The sequence below is a fragment of the Helicoverpa zea genome, chromosome 19, assembly GCF_022581195.2.
Source record: "Helicoverpa zea isolate HzStark_Cry1AcR chromosome 19, ilHelZeax1.1, whole genome shotgun sequence".
Taxonomy (NCBI): Eukaryota; Metazoa; Arthropoda; class Insecta; order Lepidoptera; family Noctuidae; genus Helicoverpa; species Helicoverpa zea.
The window spans coordinates 8886831-8908806 of NC_061470.1; the positions used below are offsets into that span (position 1 = coordinate 8886831).

The window sequence follows — 21976 nt, forward strand, 5'->3', positions numbered from 1 at the left end:
GGTTGCCAGCACAGGGCGATTTCATTTCACCTATTTAATTATCTGAACATCCGTTTTAGATGATTGAATCTCAATACCTCATTGTAATTTTTATCAAGATTCGATACCAATTCCTCGATCTAGTCAAAAACTGTTAGCGAGAAAATACAATCTTCGTTACGAAATCTATGATGTACAAAGGCATCTCAAATACGATTTTTTCATCATCCCATTTTCCACAGAATTGCAAAAGGACAGTTTCGTGATTCCAATGATTATAAAGACGATTACCATTCGCTATCAACTCAAGCAATTATTTGCGTACGATAAGAGCCGACAATTATTGACAAATTACCGTATTGCAATGGCTTGCACCCTCACACGTCGGGTCACGAGTGATTTAACGTACATTACATAGTATAATAACAGCAAACACAATAGCTATTATGAAATAATACACTTTTACGATTGACAATTATTCGTCAATCGTGCGTGATGTGAATACGGTATCTTTATCATCACGTCTTCAATCGATTAGGTGCATTAGTATCGATACAAATAATCGATCAGGATGTCCGAACGCACGTTTTGTTTGGCCGGTAACGATTTTGAATCGACTCAAGGTTGCATTAAATTCGGCCTATTGCAACATGGCGGTGAATGTGGAAAATTGTGAAATGCGAATTGTTTTGTAATTAATAAACGGAGAAGTGTTTAATTTTCAAGAGATTGTATGTTTGCCTTGTACTTACATACTAGCCGTTTTTCACGGTTTCGCCCTCGTCCCGTGGGAACTACTGCTCGTACCGGGAAAATATATTGCCTATGTTACTCGGAAAGAGCATAGCTTTCCAGCAGTAAAACAATTTTTCAAATTGGTTCCGAAGTTTCAGAGCCTTTAGGGTACAAACAAACAAAAAGTTCCCTTTTTGTTATGTATGTAAGTATATTTATGTAGATAAACAAAGACACATCCTCCGAGCCTTTTTCCCAATCATGTTGGGGTCGGCTTCCAGTCTAACCGGATTCAGCTGAGTACCAGTGCTTCAAACAAAGACATTTATTAGATAAACATAAAATTTTGACCAGAACAACCTTTTGTTAATATTTCCTTCAAGGTTCCATCGTGATCTCGGATTAAATAATAATCATTTAGCGAGAAGCTATAATTAATCAAAAGTATTTTGCAATAACAATTGATTTGTATAATCGTGTGAAATTGTGATTTTTCGGACAATTATCAAGTTAAACATGTTCGCTCGAGTAATTGCAGTTTTGGTAGATAAGTAGCCACTAGCGGCTACAACATTCAATTATCATAATGTTCTAATTAAACTCAGTTGCCGCAACCCAACAATTTGTCTGCCAAGAAGTGTTACCAACATTACATGCAAAGGTTTCACGCCAACCGAATCTAGACTTTACTATAATTTGGTTTAAATTCATAGACCACGCTCATAATCTACCTACATAAGCCATTTCTTTTGTCTAGTCTAGTTACGGAGTAAGAAAACATGAGCGGAGATGCCATAGTGCAGGTAGGCTAGGTGCCTTCATCTGGGTAAAATACGTACGGTGGGCATGATCGAAAAGATTAGTTACGAGTGAATTAATTAGGAGTTCTGGTTCTTTGAGGCAGCTGCAAACGATTTTTGGTATTACGATAAGGGCGGAGACAGTAACGTTCCTCGTCTCCCGCACACTCGCATTTTAGCGCGCTACTTTCTTAAGAGTATTTCCGTTACGGCATCTCTGTTAGTCATTTTGTTCTCCATGAGTCTAGTCTATTTTTTTTAATAAAATCTTTACGTAAGAACGGCCATCTTTAAACGATTTATTATCTATGATCGTGACGATAATGAATGGACTTATAGCTTAAGCTGACATTAGAAAAAAAAATCTGCATTGTAAAACCGAGTTCACACGATACGTTTACGTTAATGATATTAAATTGTATTAAGCGTCTCACACTTTCTTTCATTTACACACTCGTAATTAAATCAAGTAACGTCATATTGTTTCGTTGGAGAAACATTCATTAATGTTATCTTGTATCTGAGAAGTTTTGGTCGCTTTGACGATCTTTATTTTGCGACTAACCTTTCTAATTTGGTTATGTCATGTGAATTTGTTTAGCAATTGAGTTCTTTTTTTTAAGACATTACGGCAAAGGTGTTGCTGAAGAAGCTGTTTGATGAAGCTTATCTGTATTCTCTATCATCATCATCAGCCTTTTTATCGTCCCGCTGGGCACAGGCCTCCTCTCACACGGAATAGGATTGAGCGTTAATAACCACGCTTGCTCAATGCGGGTTGGTATTTAAGATTACATAATTATATAGTCCAGGTTTACTCGAGATGTTTTAATTCGCCTTTTTAATCAGTCATTGGTGACCAAGTTATACTTAGCAAGTAAATGCAGACTTAGGTATTCTCTATAGGTACTTAAGGAAAATAATGAACTCCTATAAATAAGCGTTGCTTGCTTTTGCAGACCAAATTTTAGGTATACCTACAATACTTTAGCACCTACCTACACATAAGCTTAGACTATTTCCATACTTTCTTTAAAATTACATAAGTAATGTGAAATTTCGCAAAGCAAATATACGTAAATTTGAATCAACAGTTACATAGAAAGGTGGTCTTTGTGCAAGCTCTTATCATATTCCTCAGTTCAATTTGAATATCGTGACTTTTGCTCAATGCAAATTGATAGAGAGCTCTCAGACTATATATAGAATTATGATGGAGGGTGTATATTGGTCTATTAGGTAATATTTTACCAATAAAAATCACGTTAAGGCTATTAGTGATAGATAAAGAATACAGAAAGATCTCTATTACACTTAATTAATCCTGGCCATTACATGAAAGTAAAAACTGGTGAAGGTGGAGAGTTGTCATGATTTTCACAAAAAAAATTAAGGGAGTGGTGTTCAAAAAGACAGCCTTTACATAATTTAAAAATATTTTTTATATTGAATGAAAAAATATTTCCCAGATTTGCTCAGATAACAAAATTTTACAGCAATTAATTAAAAATTGCTACATAAGATTTTACCAATACATTTTGTGCATCATTTTATACATGCCATTTATTTTTATTGCCAAATAATATAAATATTTTAAACATTGCAAGCTTGCATGTTGTCATCGTGCCCTTGAATTCCGTTGATGATTGACGCGCGGCGCATAGACAATGGAACGTGAATCATTCTATTTTATAGCAAATTGTTATAAGTATTGATGGTCTGTGGGCCATTGTTTACGCTTGTTTGGGTCACTTGCATCTGTATATCGAAGTCAGGCTCTTGTAATATTCATGTTTTAAAATTTAGAAAAACAACACGGTCTTTGGCTGAAAAATCCTTTCTATGGAAATTTAAAATATGAATAAATATGAAAATATTTTTGAAATGGAGATGATTTTTCATATTTTATTTAGGTATAAAGTTACGTAGAAACACGTCTGAAGCTAACAATAGCTGTCATTATAAACTGAAGAGTCACAACTTACGAAATCTTTGTTGACATGACACTATATATCTTCTCCGAGCCGTTCAATGTGAACCTACATTTCAATGAGTCATCAAATCAGTCCCTCGATATATCACGAGGCATCTTAATAACAGTCCGCGATCTCATTATCAGCTGTCTATTATGTCTATGGCACCCAACGAAAGTGAACTATAGTAAAAACTAATCGAAACTTTCATTTTCATCTTATTGTACGCGCTACAGTTGTACCGTTAAAAAAAGTAATCTTTATCATCTGTGCGCGGGAACGTGAAAAGAGGCAAAGAAATCAGACCATTGTGGCAGAGTAATGCGCGTGCTGGCTGATTGCTGCTTAAGCAATTCTATTTTCAAATATTTTTTTGTTTAATTTGTTTCTAGTTTTGGTCACGTTTTCATTGATATTCTATTCAGTTTTCTTAATAAAATCTGAACATTACTGCTCTCGATTCCTTGTAACTTTTTTGCAAACCAGACACGGTTCTTTATCAGTCTAGATTACTGCAATTCCAGCCAACCGATTTTGAAAATTGATAACTTACAAAACGTGTTCCGTGTCCACTTTATTTAGTAAATTGTAAACCAATACCTTGACCAACTTCATGAGGCAATTTAACAGTAGCGAGGATAACATTCTCATCACTTAACAATAAAGAACTTTTTGCTCTCTTCTCATTGTTGCTATCAGAATGTAAACATTTTTGCACAACCAACAACAGTCGTTGACCGTCTCGAAAGCAATGGGTTGCTGGACGCGACACGATTGCAAACAAATGCTTGATAGCTGAATATTGTGTTCCAATTACTTCCTAGATTGTGTAGAAAACCTCTAAGAAGCCGCGAGAAATCCAAAACATTGGCACCAATTTACCGATTCTGCGTGAATCGTGACGGTTCGAAGTGTCAGTGACCTATTGTTAATTGGTTGCGTCATTAATTTGACATGGCTAATCTGTGGCGCACTTGGCCTATTCATTTGTGTTATCTGTGCTGTAATTATGTGCCGTCATTTACAATGGTCGGGCACGCATTGAATTAGATTTGCGAGGATTTCAATAGGCTGGTCGTGCGATGATCGAAAGAGGACTTGAATAGGTCTGATGAACTAACGTTTATCTTAGATTAATCGTTTATCTTTTAAAGGATTAGAAAACTAACGAACATTAACAGAAAATGTGCTTACTTAAGTGATACGCACATACAAACCTCTTGATGTGCCTTAATAGGGATTTCAGAAAACCGACAAAACGTCACGAGTTCCTGTCAAGTGATTTAATCTGCAGCCGGAAAGAAGGGCTATGAATAAATCCTCCTTTTAACAAAATCCTTGCTACAATGGACATGTAAACTACAATTATACTCGACTGGCTCTCAACACAGCATTTCCTTAAATTAAAGTAAACATCGTCTTCGATTCTGCATTCCACAATTTCAAGAATGCTCCTCGCGCATGTTGGCGTATCTTCCAAAGCTTAAGTGGTAACTGAGTAGCTTTGGAATTCACCACTTTCCCACGTAGACATCATCTGAACTTCTCTTCCTAATGCTCCTTACATAATGTTGGTACTACAACGTTTTCGCTTAAGCCAATCTGCATTGAGGGCCTTTAAGCCAATTACAGTTTTGTTTTTATACGATGGCCAATTATACGGCTCATTCTATAAATTGATTATGCAACGTGTAGATCATTTGGTTGTAAATTGAATCATATAAACTCGTATTTGTATTATGTAAGGCGAGACGTTCGGATATCGTTGGCTTAGTTTCCGATGCTGTCTGGGAAGTGTTTAATTAAATTGCTGTTATTCGGAGTTGCTGCATTCAAAAAACTTAATTCGCCATATTTCAGGATTGTACATAACTGTTATATGTTGAAGTTTATTTCATCGGTTATTCCCTCTTTTGTTCGAAGTTCAACAATCGATTCAAAACAACCAACTTTGTTGTGCACAACAACAGTTACACTCAGCTTCAGACATCTGCATTCCTCACTATTCCCAAGTTTATAGACAATCAGTTAAACGAGCGCTTCCTCAACGCCGTGAAATATCAAAATCAACTTCGCATCATCGCATCAGCGTCTCCCGCACATTTGCGTACAAAAACGCACCTTATCACTGCATTAGGCGGCACCTCGGGAGCCGGGACCACACGTACCCGCATACCTGCCATTTTCTACTTATTTCTCATTTGCCTACGCCTTGACACTTCCTTGAGCGTATCTATCATTCACTTACGGTTATCGTGTAGCGGGAACTGGACACTGAAGTAATCGCCTGCCGTTTATTTACATTTTGAGATGCGCAGTGATTTATTGTTTGCGTCGACGCCATTGGTCGCGATGTGTGGACATTAGCGCTGATAGAAGCCCCTGAGTTTTATTAGCAGTCCTTTGAGCTTTTGATTATCATGATACTTAAGTAGCAGATCAGGAATACGAGTACCTATGAGCTGTTACGTTTCCTTATTTTTAATGATATCACACGAAGCTTATTTAAGTACAAATTCACTTGCAAGAAGTTTTGATGTTCGATTGTAACCTTGGAGGTTACGTACCAGTCCATTTAAATTCTTAACACCATTCCTTTTCTATTCTCAAAGAACTGCTTATTTTGTCTATTTCTCCCAACTCATCTCGCCACGCCACAAATGAAGCGGTAACATGTCACCAAAGAGACTACATACAATAATTGCCACCCAACCATGAAGTCGTGTAACTAATGTGGGCATATCGTGATGTGTTCCGATATTTAGCCGGTCATCAAATTGTCAATGTGTTATTTATGATCGCTACATTGATATCTGATGGTAAGATCAAACGAAGGTTAAGTCATTCGGTTATTATAGTAAATGGGTTTTATGATTCATGAATATGTGCTTTTTGGAATTGATTTTGAAGGCTCTTATGAAACAATGAAGGGTTGAATTAATACGATGTCTTGCCCTGGGGTCGCGGACTTAAGTAAGTATATGCTTCTTATAAGAATCCGCATGATTATAGGTATGATGCTTCTTCTTCGTGGATAGTATATCTATAGCAATCGAGCTTTTAGGGGTCCAGTATTTCGCTATGCACTCTAAATTTGATGCTGTTAATATTGGTAGATGAAAATAAAGAAAAAAAACTCGTATCATCGTGAGAATATAATTTATTCAGCTATAGGAAAAAGAGTTGTTTTTGTAAATTTATATTTGTTTATTTATCAAAGATCAAGATGCACCTGATTTTTTTATTCATAGACATTCATAAGTAGGCCTTAACTAATTAACATACGTAAAGAAATGCATTTGATTCGAAGATGACACATTAGACCAGGTGGCAGACAGTTTTGTTTTCTAATTTATGCTTTCTTTTTGGCATAAATTCGCTCACTTACCACGGATTAGCATATAGGTGTCACGGTTTGTCCCACTTTTTCGGATCTAACAAGAAAAATCTGTTTTTAGAATCTAATTATTGTAGACTACCCAGACCTCAGTAGATAATTGAGAAAGTCTAGAATAAGTTTGCATTCAAATTGTGATAATTTATGAAATAAGAGAAACAAATTTTAGAAATATAGTTACTTAATTCTTTTCAAAATGACTGGTACATATTGTATAAAAAAAAGATTAGTCTATGGATATCTAACCTGTTTGGCAATAAATAGTGCGCTACATTCCATTATGAAAGAAATGCTTCTAATGACCATAGACCGTTAATTGCTTGGCGCGAAAAAGCTTAATTATTGTTTGTCTTAGATAACGTGGTTCGTTATATAATACCTATGTGTAATGACTGACAGTGTTACCTACATTTATGTAACCGTCCACCGTCCTATATGTAAATTACGAATTATTTATTCCAAACAAACCTTTTTTGAATATTAATTGTTTTAATTTATTTCAGGCCTACTACCAGTTCTTTTTATTTAACATACCGAGGTGTGTTTATAAATATTTCAGCGTCAGTATTAAATCATTTCGTAGAAGTAAGGAACCTCGTATATCAATGTATCCACAGATTTTTATAGCCGTTGCAATTTTCACCATCTGACCCGTTTGAACTTAACCAATAAATAGAATTCTAAATTCAAATCTGCCAATAAACAAGCAAGTGCATTCTGTTCGGGTTGCATCGTAAATAATCGTGTAACATCGGACGCGGGCATCTGGTGCCCGTGGGAGCGGCTGCGCGCGCAATCTCACGCAAGTGCCCAGTCAGAGAGTCCTGCTTCCTGGTAGCGTTGTTTATTAAACAATAAATTTTATATTTATTTGAACTAGCCATTAATTTGGTATTCGCCTTTTATTATCATCGATTTCTTCGCATAAGCGCAGCGGGAAGCGCAGATATTAAAACTGATTGCATAGGAAGCCATCTTTAACTTATCAATTTAGTCTTATTCCGCCGTTTTACACAACAAATAAATACACGTCCATTAAATAAGTAGGCTGGTACTTAACTACGGTGGTTAGCCACCGCGAACCTATTTGTTTATTCGATTCTTGCATAATAACGACATAACAAAACTCAGAGTCGGGCATTGCCATCAATTTTGTTAGCCATTAATCTGGTAAGAAACAGCCATCGACCTGTCTGATCGCAATATTTAAGGATACTATGACTGCTTGCCACGTGATTTTGATCTTTGTGTCTATAGATATAGAGTTGTAAATATGTGTGATGTTTGTGTATGAAACATGGGTGCCGCGTGAACGTTTATCACCCACTACTTTCTCGACATGACATAAAGTAAAAGTAGAAGAACTTGCCGCGTCTGTGACGCCTGCGCCCGCTCCGGTGTCCGTCACATCGTGCCGTAACTATGTGTTATCATTTATCAATTTGTTGTTATTGCTTTAAATATACATATGTTCATTTATCGTAGGAATCTGGCAGAACCTAACTGAAACCTCTATATCTAAGGGTCTTAATAATTTACTTCACATTTATTTCAAAACACACACACATTCAAAAACACTATTTGAAATAAAAAATTAAATGTCAAACGAATACTAAGATCTGGCTTTTATTTCGCACAGAGGTTGAGCATTGCCATCCAACGTGGCAATGCTGCCAGTCTTTTGGGTACATTACCCAGTGACAGCGATGAGGAGCAATTTTTTGATGCACTGTATTAGTTTTAAGTTGTATATGTCACCGTAAGATTACAAACATCGTTAGATTACAATCTATCTCGAGAGATTGTAAACTGTCGAATTATTGTAAACCGTAACACCTGATTGCAATTTAACGCATTATTTTTCGCTATATTATAATCTATCGATGAGAAATTGTCAAATTGTCAACTGTCCGAAAGCTCTCCCTGATTGGTCAGTCTTTTTGTAAGATCGAGAGCGATGTAGAGCGGTCAAATTGTCAACTGGCGTAGAACGGATTGCATCTTGCGCGCTGATTGGTAGAACGTCAAAAAAGACAATGTTCTTTGCAACTCCCGGTGTCACAGCTCTTTGACGTGCAAAAATAAGTGACGGTTTAATTTTTTATAAAATCAAAAATTGTACTTAATTTTTAAGACTCAAATTACACACAATTAAAAATTGTATTAAAAATTGAAGTTAGTGACGAAAACGAATCGCTGCAAAACCGACTCCACGTAGTCTTGTCTGCCCTTTTTGGGGGCGAATAATGATATTAAAAAGAAGCCTGTTTAATTAGCACCCCTTTTATTTTATTTTTAAATATTAGTTTGTATTTGAAGACAAAATACCTAACTGTATTTTTATAAGAGTTATTTTTATATAAATTTAATACTTGAAGAATTTTTGAAGAGCATTTATTTTATTTAACTGACACCTCTATTTCATTCCTAACTCTACGGGAACTCCATGGGAACAGAACGGCTGGTCGTGATTGGTCGATCTTACAAAAAGACTGACCAATCAGAGAGAGCTTTCGGACAGTTGACAATTTGACAATTTCTCATCGATAGATTATAATATAGCGAAAAATAATGCGTTAAATTGCAATCAGATGTTACGGTTCACAATAATTCGACAGTTTACAATCTCTCGAGATAGATTGTAATCTAACGATGTTTGTAATCTTACGGTAACATATATATATATATATATAAGTTTATTTTATTTTATTTTCAATTAATGTAAATACTAAGTAAGTATCCTCGAAAATAATTATGTACTACAATGCCTTTTAATCATCTTTTAGCAGACTAAGATATAAGACTGACACCTTAAGGACAGTGTGATCTTAGATGTGACTGTAACTGCGACTTAGGAAAACCTGTATTTTACGATTTTCCTGTTACAGTACGGTGTAAAAGCGTCCATTTCGGCGTTAATCAGTCGGAATGCGCATGCGCGACTGTGTGTAACGCGTTAAAACGAGATTGGCTAATTATCTCCGAATTATGTTCTGTCGCTTTCTATTGATTTCTAATAGTTTTTTATCAACTTGTCAAAACTTATTCAATAAATCCTTAATTACTTTAGTGTTTAACGACATTTATTTATAGCCGGAATGTTCGTGAGCATAAATTATGTGTTTAGAAATGTTGTTAATTATTTGTTTCCTATTACTTTACGATTAATAGAAAGAAGTTAAACCTGTCATTATGTAGTTTTTATTTAATTACAGATCCGGGTAGTTTCTTTGTAATTAATATAATAAATTGACTTAATTGAAAATATTAAACTTCATGAATCACGATGAACGCTACGTACATTCTCTATAAACAATTGGTTTTCTATTGAGTCTGGGACCGATGACGATCAAAGCCGTTTTACCTTGCCCTTAACCTATTTTCTTAAGTTTTATTTCAAATGAAATTATAATTATTTTAAGTAGTTAAATAAAATTGAAGTAGGCAGGTGTAAAAACCCACACACATTTTGTTGTACATAAAATAAACAACTGACTATTGTTATATACTCACCTTATGTTAACCCAGTTACAGGTGAAACACGTGCAGGCTAATATGAGCTTAGAATGACGTTTGGAAATCCCACATGTCAAGTGATAAAAGGTCATTGACTTTTGGCCATACATTTACGTATTTCTTGACTATAAAACAGGGAAAAACTTAGAACATTGGACTCTATTCATGCATTTGTGTAAAAATGTTTCATTTTTGACACCATAACTAATTGGTATTCATTATGATACTTACGTGAAATATACCTATGTATAATTATCTCCAATGCACAAACGTCGTGATTTCTAATGGTACGTTCACACGCGCGCGTTCAAATCGACATTCAACGGGCACAGTCACGTTTACGAGCGTGTAAACGGTACGCCCGAGCCCGTGAACGCGCCCGTGCCCGTGAATGCCGCGAATCGGTCGAGTGTCGGTTTTTTGGCAAAGTTCAAAGGATGAATGTGTGGGCGCCCGGCGACTGTTTACACGCGCGCGGGCAGTCAGTCTCTCTTGCGCTTTCGTGACGATTAAACGTTCCAAGAAAGTCGCTACGATCGGAGATTACAACATGGCGGAATGGTTAACGTCGTTCATCATTTTGATTCTTTTTCCAATAAAAATAAGTTAAGCCAAAGGCTATGACAGCAACAACACCGAGATCCTCGCTGCTCGCCATTCTTGCACTGACTGACACGACGGAGCGCGTGTGAACAGCTTGAATGTCCGCCTGCCCGCGACGGGCTGCACGCCGCGCAGCACGCCAGGCAGCCCGCCGGGCTGCGCGGCGCGCGTGTGAACGTAGCATAAAACTTAACGTAAGTCAATGACCTTTTATTGATCTCACTATTACTCACTAATGAGTTTCTGATATGTTAACAGCGGAAAATATTAGATACCTACTTAAGTTTTAATTTGAAAATAATAAATCTTAAAAATGTCGTAGCCAGATTGATTTTTTTTTTTTTTTTATTTTTAAGCCTTATGCTAGACACTTTATACATATACAATTCATAAAATATCAATTTACATTATGCAATTCACATTAAAATTTCACATTATACATTTCATAATTTCATTTTTCATACATTATACTTCGGCCGTTCAGAGAATGCGTTCCTGACACCTATCAGTTAGTCACGACTAGTGATGGGCACAACATAACACTGAGTTCGTTACCGTTCCTTCAAAATGAACCGCCGCATTATTTTAAGATTATTTTCGTTTTAAATTGGCGGAATCATTTGTTTTATATTTTAGTTATTTAAGTGGAAACCAAAAAAAGGTAATATTCATATAATAAAATTGTTTTATTTATTCTTTGTTACAAGTACATTGAATTGAATGTGCGAACAGAATATTAATCAGACTCCGATTTGCTTGAGGAGGTGGTGTCTTCATCATCATCTTCGCCTACATGTATAATTATATTATTATCAATAACATAATCAATCCTGATATCTCGGTCTAACAAAAGCCGGGTAATCAAATAAAAACAGATCGAAAACACTTGAAAAACGTGGTCTATGCGCACGAAACGACAACGGACGACTGTTTTAGCGTCACAAAATGGCGGCCCATAACGCCATTTGGGGTTACCATTTTTAATCTAAGTATAAAAATGCGGTTTGGTCATAGTTTTATTTTTATATTTCATAAAAGTTATAATTAAGTCTTATAGTCCATTATTTTCCAATTCTTAAAAAGAAAATCAAAACGTATTATTTTATATTATAACTGTATACGAACAGATTACGATACTTGCCTGTTATTTTTAGCACAGCACTACAAAATATAAACCGCTGACATAACCTTGTAATAGCGCAGTATAGATTTAGAAAAATATTGTTTACCAAGTTATTTGACACTCAGTTTGGCACAAAATTATAACATTCATTGATTATTGATATAATAATGTTGTTTTAATGCTCCTCAATTGTTAAAACGGTAAACAACCAGCAAAAATATTTTTATCGTAACTGCAACGCCATTGCAAAGTTACGTCGTCAGTTCAATCGCGACGTGTCAGGAACGCATTCTCTGAATGGCCGAACTATAATGTCTTGTTCCATTTTTGATAGTCTGCTTGCCAGGTGGCAAAGGCCTCCTCCAATCTTTTCCATTCTGGTCTTACCATGGCTACTCTCCCCCAAGTTATCCCCGCTACTTTCCTAATATCATCATCCCATCTTGTCTGAGGTTTGCCTCTGTTTCTTTTTCCGTTTCTTGGGTACCATTGAGTTGTTAATTTACTCCATTTATCTTTCCCGCGGATCATGTGGCCTGCCCATTTCCACTTTTGTCTTTTTATTTTGAGAGATATGTCTTGGACCTTCGTCTTACTTCTGGTGTTACTATTTCTTACTTTGTCTGTTCTTTTGAGTCCTAACATACTTCTTTCCATGGCATGTTGACATACGGAGAGTTTGCTTTCTATGTTTTTTGTCAATGCCCATGTTTCACTTCCATATGTCAATACTGGAAGGATGCATGTGTTGAACAGTATGCTTTTAGTTGTAATGTGTACGTTCTTACCTTTCATTAATTCTTTTAGACTCCAGTACTTCTTCCAACTATTAAGAACTCTTCTTTCGACCTCTCTTTTCGTGTTGTCTTTAGGTGATATTAGTTGACCAAGATAAATGTATTCATCAACATAAGAGATTTCTGTGCGTCCTACTATAATAGAGTCTTTGTTACCATTGGTCATGATTTTTGTCTTCTCTGGGTTTAAGTTTAGTCCGGCCGTTGAACTTTCTGATGCTAGATCGTTTATCATCTTGTTTAGGTCATCTGATGTTTTGGCAAATAACACAATATCATCTGCGAATCGTAAGTGTGTTAGTGTGTAACCATTAATATTTAAACCCAGGTCTCCCCAGTCAAGGTTTCTAAAGATTGACTCTAGTACAGCTAGAAAAAGCGTTGGAGAGAGGGGGTCCCCTTGTCTTACACCTTTTTGGATTTGAAACATATTTCCCTTCTTTTCCAATTGGATACACGCCGAACTGTGTCTATAAATGTTTCTAATAACCCTTATATATTTGTGTTCGACACCCTGCTCTTTTAAGGCTTCCCAGATTTTACAGTGTATCAAAGAATCAAAAGCTTTGCTATAATCTATGAAAGCTATATAATAAGTAAGCTGATATTCAGAGTATTTTTCTATAATTTGTCTTACAGTGTGGATGTGGTCCAATACAGAGAAGCCTTTACGGAATCCTGCTTGTTCAATTGGCTGATGTTCGTCCAGTTTACTTGCTATCCTATTCAAGATAATCTTTGCGAAGATTTTATAAATATTAGACATTAGGCTAATGGGCCGATAGTTTGCCATGTCGCAGTGATTCCCTTTCTTAAACAGGAGGATTACTTGAGATTCAGTCCATTGTTTTGGTATCCTTTCGGTGTCAATTACGTGATTGAGAATTTCTGTAAGAATTGGCACAATTGTCGATTTCGTTTGTTTGAGTATTTCGTTGTTAATGCCATCTGGACCTGGTGCTTTATTGTTTTTTTGCGTATCAATAGCTTTTTCCGTTTCCTCTGGTAAAATACTCGGTATAGTTTCGTTCTCTGGTAGGTCTATTTCTTCAATTGTATTGTTTTTGTATAGCTCACTGTAATACTCTGTAGCAATCGTGAGGATTTCCTTTCTGCTCCTTTTTTCAGTTCTTCTTCTATTTTCCATCTTCACAATCCATTCTGTTTTGTTTGTTAATTCTTTGTACGCCTTCTTTATGCCTCCTGTCTGTCTAATATGTCTCTCTATTGTTTCCAACCTTCGCTGCCTTCTATCTTTCTTTAAGCTTTCTCTGATATCCTTACTGAGTTCCGCTATTTTCTTTCTGTAATCTGTAGTTTTCGTACTCATTAGAGATACTCTTTGGTTCAGGAGATCAGTGGTCTTTTTTGTCAACCAATTCTTGTGGTTTTCCTTTTTGGTGTTATGTACTTTGGTGATGTTTGTGATTGTATTTTCTAGCCAGTTATATTTTTCTTGTATATCAGAATGTTTTGTTTCTATTTCATATTCGTTAAGTTTTAGATGTAGTGCGTTAGCTATTTCCTCGACTTGGAATTTGTTAAGATTTATATTTGTTGGGTTCAATTTTGGTCTGTTTCTTTTTGGTGTCGATAGGTTCAGTTTAGTTCTTACCATGCGGTGATTGGTATTGAAGTTTAGCTGGTTAATGACATCTATGTTTGGAAAATATTTGGGTTTATTGGTCATTATGAAGTCTATTTGGTTTTTTGACTTGCCATCAGGTGACAACCATGTCCACATCCTGTTTTTATTTTTCTTGAACATAGAGTTTAGTATGGTCAGGTTGTTTTCTGTTGCAAAGTCTACAAGTCGTTGTCCATTTTTGCTTCTAGGTTTTGTAGAGTATGTGTAAATACCTATACTTGTTTCTTCGCCCTGTTTCCTTTTTCCAATCTGGCCATTAAAATCGCCCATCACAATAATATTTTTATGAGCATATGTCTGCAATGCTTCATTCAGCTTCCAATAAAACTGCTTTACTGCTTCGGTATCTGCTGTTATCTTTGGTTCCGTGGGAGAGTATATCTGGATGATAGTCCATGGGTCTTTGTAGTTTGGTATTTTTAAGTGTAATAATGCTATGCGTTCGGACACCCCGTGAAAACCAATTATATGATTTTGTAGGTATTTTTTTACCAAGAACCCAACCCCGTATTGTCCTGGAGTTTCACCAATATAATACAGAATGAAGTCTTGGTATGCAGTAATTTTCTCGCCCGATCTTCTTACTTCACTCAACCCGATGATGTCCCAGTTAGTAGTTTTTAGTGCCAGTGACAGTTCTGATAGGTTCTCTTCCGATTTCAGTGTCAGTACGTTCAGAGTAGCAATATATATATTTGTTTGTTTGTCCGTTGTAGTCTTGTTTATGTTGTTCTGCCCATGTGGAGATGGTTCAGTATTGTTGTTTTCTTTACTTTGATGTTGGTTTGTTTTTGTTGGAGGGTGTTGGTCTGATTCCCCACGGTGACCAGCCGGGTTGGGGAATGTGTGTTTTTTAGTGTTTTCGTTAGATGTAGTTTTTATTTTATTGTTTCCGGAGTCAAGTAATTGCTATATTTTATTTTGCTGGGTGTTTTTCTCTGTCATCTCTTTGGATTTAGCTCTCATGTATGTAAATGCATCAGTTTTATGAAGTTTTGATGGAGCTATGATGGTTTTACCCTTGTCTTTTGTGGTATGTGGTGTTGTTCCATAGGATTCTGGCGAGGTTGAGCGGTCCCTTTTCCTATTTTCTGGTTCTGTATTTTTCTTTATAACTAATCTACCTTTTCTAATAAAAGCTTCGTTACCCTTTTCTCTTTCTTGTTGTAGTTGTTCATGTAATTTTTTGCGTTGTTGTATAGTTTCTTTAGATAAATCTTCTGTTAAATATGTATTTTTCGGCATCTGGGTTTTGTTTTTCATTATTTCCGCTTGATTTATTAAATGTTATGAAATAATCTTTAAATACTAAGTAATTTTGCTGTGGCTTCAACAACAAATTAAACTGTTCACTGTTGATAAGTAATACTAGCTCCTGCCAGCGGTTTCACCCGCATCCCGTGGTAACCTCGGCACGAACCCTGATGAAAAGTAGCCTATAGCCTTCCTCGATAAATGGGCTATTTAACACTGAAAGAAAAAAGAAAGAAGCAAACAAACAAACACACTCTTCAGCTTTATAATATTGCTATAGATCCAGCAAGAAAAAACACAACACCCAAATTATTCCTAGAAGCATTCCCTTCTAATTCCAGTATAACTAGGAAACGAGCGCTCATTTGCAAGCGAAATTAAGCTCAAGTGCACTTCTGAGAAATGCAATCAAAGTCATCTATAAGAAAGAAGATAGATATAACCTCTTATCTTCATAATGAGAAACTCGTCAGTGCAGCAGTTTTCACTTTTGTTAATGAATACATCTGCATACATTATAATCTGTGGTTTGATATACTTTACTTACTCAATGCATCCAGTGTAAATAGTTTTTGATAGAAAAGTATCGAGTGTAAAATGGTTTTATAAATACTTATAGAAAACGAAAATTGTTTTTTAAGCATTTGAAATTAGAACACATATCTCGTGTTAACATAGTTCAAATTACAAAATAAAAAAATAAATAAAAGCCTGCCTGATTCATAGACTAAGGAAGACTAAAAAACTATCTAATGTTTAAGTTATTTATACGAGGTCGAATTGTAAACCTCCTTCTTTTTGAGCTCATGCTTTCAATATTTTTTCATTCATAGTAGGTACCTACTAGAAAATGCAATTCGTGCAAATGCAAGTCAGCGAATTATTGCGTAGCACTCTGAAGTTCGTCTGTTTTTTTATAAAGGTCAAGTTTATTTTGTTTACACAACAATATTATTGATGTTTCATTAAGTTTCCAACAGCTACAAAACTCATATCAAACCGGAATAAAACCTTAAAAGTGTCACATATGCCATTGCTCTAACGATGTGACACCAAACAGAGCATTTGCACAATCTTACATTTTCACACGACTCATCATAAAACCAACCTTATGTGATTGACATAAGGTTTATGTGTTAAGAAGTTGGTGTTAAAATAAAGTTGTAAAATACACAATACCCTTATTGTATGGTATTCCCAGGGAGATATCGCGGTTTCCAGAGAAGACCGAGAAAGTCGTCTTTCTTGTGAAGATCTCAGATGTAGATGCTGGCTGTCTATTTAATTGTAGTACAAGATTAGACACAATTAGCCAAGAATTGCTAAAGAGATTGCTTCCTCATCAGATTGTAAATAAATTGTGGCAAGTAATTAAGAGTTTGTTGAGTTTTTTTATTATCTTTGCTTTGTAATGTTCGTAATTTGCAACTGCGAAGAGTTTAAATTCGAATACTTAGCTTAAATATTTTTTATCCTCAAGGTGATTTTTAATACCTTCACAAATCATTTTTTTGCAAAACTTAAGTATTTGTGACCATGATTCTACTTGATAACTACTATTTTTATTTTTGGGACCTAATTTAATTACATTTTACCCACTACCTAAAAACGAAATTAATTACAGAGGTTTTTGCTTGCGTAATTTTTTGAATAAATTGAACTTAAAGCTTCGACTTATAAGTAGTTGATTGATGAACTCAATCAAAAAGTGAAAAGGAGATTCGATTCACCTTTGAACTTCAAAAGCACACGACTGGGTACATAAAATGGTATCATGGTTATGATGCACTTTACTCCAATGCACTTTAGCAGCAGCGAATTAATTTCACGGTTCATTGCAATCCGGCTGCATAGCTTCCGCATGACCTGTCCTCGTCCTTACGAATGATCAGGGTTGCCAGATGTTTCTTATTAAAATACCTTTTTTATGTTCAATTTTTGAATTTATCATTTTTATTGAAATTTTCTACATCAGTACTCATCGCATTTTAGAAATAATTAGCTGTTTCACGCGGTTTCGCCCTCTTATTAAAGGAACTACAGTTTTGTCAGGCTATTTTGCTGCTACGAAGTAATCACTATCACTACAGTGGTAAAGATATTTGATGAGAACTGTTATTCGCGCACTGGGATAAAAAACAGCATACAGCCTTTCTCGATATTTGACACTGAAATAGCTTTTGTCTTGGATAACGGCTTGCAACCAAACAAACTCTTCAGTTATAGAGTATGAATAAACTTTTTGTTAAACTAAGTATAGGTAGTTAGTGACGGTTGGGTAAACTACAGATTTAAGCGTGAACAGTCGTGCTAATAATTACATTATGTACCTTCCATTGTGTTTGTACTTATCGAATTATACGGAAAATTGCTTGCTAGACAAAAATCCTTAAGAAATCTTGTTGGATAAACTTACAGAAAACTGTAAAACTATAAGAAATAAAAGTGGAAATTTTGTTATTAATGTTCTATGAGCATCTGTAGGTCAAGTTAAATAAAAACAATGATTCATAGCTCAATGCGCTCCATTTTTGTTTAAAGGTCGTGGTATACAACCTTATTTTTCCATAACAGTCAACAATTAATCCATATAAAAATATAAGGAGCAACCCTAGAGGGGTCACTCGATCTCTTTTCAGCGCGGCCTACAACTTCATTTGCCCTTTTATATCTCGGAAGAGGTGTAAGGCCACTTCCATACGTTGGCTATTATAGCCATTGGCCTAGTGTAAAGGACGGGCTATTTATAGCCACGCCTTAAATGGCCATGTCCCGACAATGTCGAGAATATCGCCCTGCTTTCTGAAAGGAGATCCAATTAGTGATGTTACTGGTAATAGCTGGCTGGTTGGTTAAATTATGTTTTGAAATAGGAATATGTAGGTTTTAAATTCAGAATATTGTCTTTATGTCTGTGTAATGGCATTGAAAAGTAGAATTGTAATTTTAATTACAGCGGTTTTACTTACTTCAGTGAATTTTCCGCTTTTTTAAAGAGTCCTCTAATGTGAAAGCTTTGTTTTGCCTATTGTAAGAATTGACTGGCACTAAGCCAGTATTCATGAAAACGCTTGATAGTAGATAAAACATACTTAAATCATTAATTTTAAGAAAACTTCAAACTCTAAATCACACAAAAACAATCAACTAACAATAATGGCTTGGGACAAACAAACAGGTGGCTTCTGTATTTTAATACTGGCGTGATATCAAACTGTATAATTATGTGAAAAGCCATTGTGACAGTGAAAACACATTGTCTATGAGAACTCCTGCGATTATAACGATACTCTGTGGAAATTATTTCCGTGTCTCCGTTATTATTACAATTAATTTTTATGTTCTAGGAAAGCTAAACTGTTTGGTCTTGCCCTTCATGTGCAGAAATTTTTATCTGAATTGGTTGCATCCGTTTAAAATAAAGCACATCTACCTATCTTTACTATGATTCTAAAGAGGATTTTTTTGTGGCTTCGAAATTCCTAACCCGATTTGAAAAAAAATACTATTGGGAAGCTATGTTGTCCCCAGGTAATATAGGCATAGATTGTATTTTCATCTACATAGGTGCGAGAAGTAGTTTCCATAGAACGCTGGTGGAACCGCAGGAAAGAGATATTAGTATTCTATGATGTAATTCACAATTAATGAGCAAGCAATTTATTGATTCAGACACATCTAGACGACAAAAAAAAAATAAGGAGACTTATCATCGCTAGTTAGACTCTAGTTCCTTTTGGAATAAAACCAATCTACTTTGCCACTTAGACCGCGAAGTGACCACGTGTAAAAAGCATGGCACTATACCATAGACAAACTAAATAATACCTAGGCCTATTTAATTAAACTACGTTCCATACTGGACTCAATAACCTATAAATTAATATGCAACACCATTCTCTTGTCACATTACAACAAGGAAATCGCTATTATGTAAATAAGCTCTTAATAATGTAAATTGTACGCCTACTGTTCATATTTGTTCACGACGAAAAATTCATTTTCCGGGTGATATTAATATTTAGTTTATGGGCATTTATTTTAGCGTTAAATTCTAATTAAAATTTCGTGATCACTTATCTAAAATAATAAGTTGGTTGAACGTGGAAATCTCAAGAATTACTGGGCAGATTTGAAAAAATATTTCAGTATTAGTTTTATTTTTTAGCAGAGTGCGACGAGTAGTTCCCAGGGGATAGTATAGGATAATAACATCATGTCCATATTAGCTGATAAGGTACCTACTTATTTGATTATAGTTTTAAAGACTCGCTAACGATCTTTGGACTTAACTTGTGAATTTCACATTTAAAAATGGAATCACATTTATTTTGATTAATGTTTCAACATCAAAGCTCATGTTTAGATCATGCCTATAAAAGTTTGGTGCATTAGTTATGGTATTAATTGAACACGTTTTCCTCAAAAAAATTTCTGTTCTGATGTAATTCACAAATTAATTAAAAATTATCTAATAAGCAATCCTATTATCCCACGCTCCTAGGCTTGCTTCAAAAGCGCGTTTGCCAAATTTATACACGTAACAATTCCGCAACGAATCAACCTAAAAACACTGGTTTTTCGTAACAAACAACTAAATTAAGCAAGGCCCATTGCTGACGGTACATAATTAAAATTAAAAAAAATTGTGACCAACAATAACTCTATGATCTTGATAAGGCAGAATTACAAAAGTTCACCCAGTTTTGCCTGTAAAGTCGGAAATACACTACATATTATGTAAAGTGATCTCCCACAGACCTACTATTGTTGTAGAAACGTCTAGAAGTGGTACGAGACACAGGGAACAGCGAACTAGAGTTGGCAATCAGTTTATGACCGTATTGTTGGAATAGGCCGTGTCAATTCTCAAAAGCCAGAATAGTTATTTAGGCAAATTGTTAATTAAAGTTGTCAGGTTGCAGTGTAAGCATATTAATTATTATACTGAGCGTTGAGTAATTATTTAACTATTTTAAATGGTGTATGTAAGTATCTGTAACTACATGGTTATTTCGTTAGCCTATTTAGTATTATGTACATCCTAAATGGTTTTCCCTGAAGTTAATACTCTCAGAATATTGATCAACGTTTATCAAGTGGCAAAGGAAATAAAAGGTTTTATATAAAACACTGAGCTCAACCATGAAAAAACTTTAAAAAATACAAAAAAAAATACACTATACATATACTATACCTATGTTATAACAGGGAGCAAAGAAAACTTGAATGGTTGTTATTAATATTATTTCAAAGGCTATAAACATCATCAGTGCCTAATATTACGCAGGCACCTACGTAATTGTTTGATTTATCGCCATTCGAAACAAAATATTGCAAAATAAAACACCTATTCAAAAAACCCATTACTAATAGAAATAACATCAATAAATAAAGATATTTGCTAAAATGAAGAAAGTAGGTGAAGCGTATATAACAAAATCCTTGCCTTCTTGACATAGGCTGACATGTCAGGCTTATTTTGAAACTCTTTACATAACCTCGCACCAAAGAGGTTGGATAACATCGCTTATGACTTCTACCATTATAATTATCTTCTCTAATTCATTGCTCATCACTATAGTTCGGCCATTCAGAGAATGCGTTCCTGACACGTCGCGATTGAACTGACGACGTAACTTTGCAATGGCGTTGCAGTTACGATAAAAATATTTTTGCTGGTTGTTTACCGTTTTAACAATTGAGGAGCATTAAAACAACATTATTATATCAATAATCAATGAATGTAGTTACGTCGTCAGTTCAATCGCGACGTGTCAGGAACGCATTCTCTGAATGGCCGAACTATAGGAAGTGTAGTTTTTGCGCAAAATGTCGCACGCTTGCGACAAACTATTGTCTTTTCTTTATTTTTTCATATTACGCTTTCTCCAACACATACTTGTTTCAATTGAGAATTTTAATGTCGGTGCCGTAGAGATGAGGAAAAATTATGTTACATAAATTGTGAAAGACGTAATTGATGAAAAAGTATTTAACAAGAAGATTGATGGCGCGACGTAAGAGCTTCTGAGTGAATTAAAAGCTGAAGTTTATAAGCTAACATAAACGTTAAGCTTCTCAAGAAATATGTTGAAGGAAAGACAAGTTTCACTTTCAAGCCCAAATCAATAGATTTCTTAGGAAAAGG

The 21976-nt window shown here is 35.2% G+C and overlaps 1 protein-coding gene across 1 annotated transcript in view; it reads left to right on the forward strand.

Annotated features, from left to right (window-relative positions):
- Window positions 1-21976, forward strand: part of LOC124639455 — an 85730-nt gene that overhangs the window by 45316 nt on the left and 18438 nt on the right. The window lies entirely within an intron of this gene.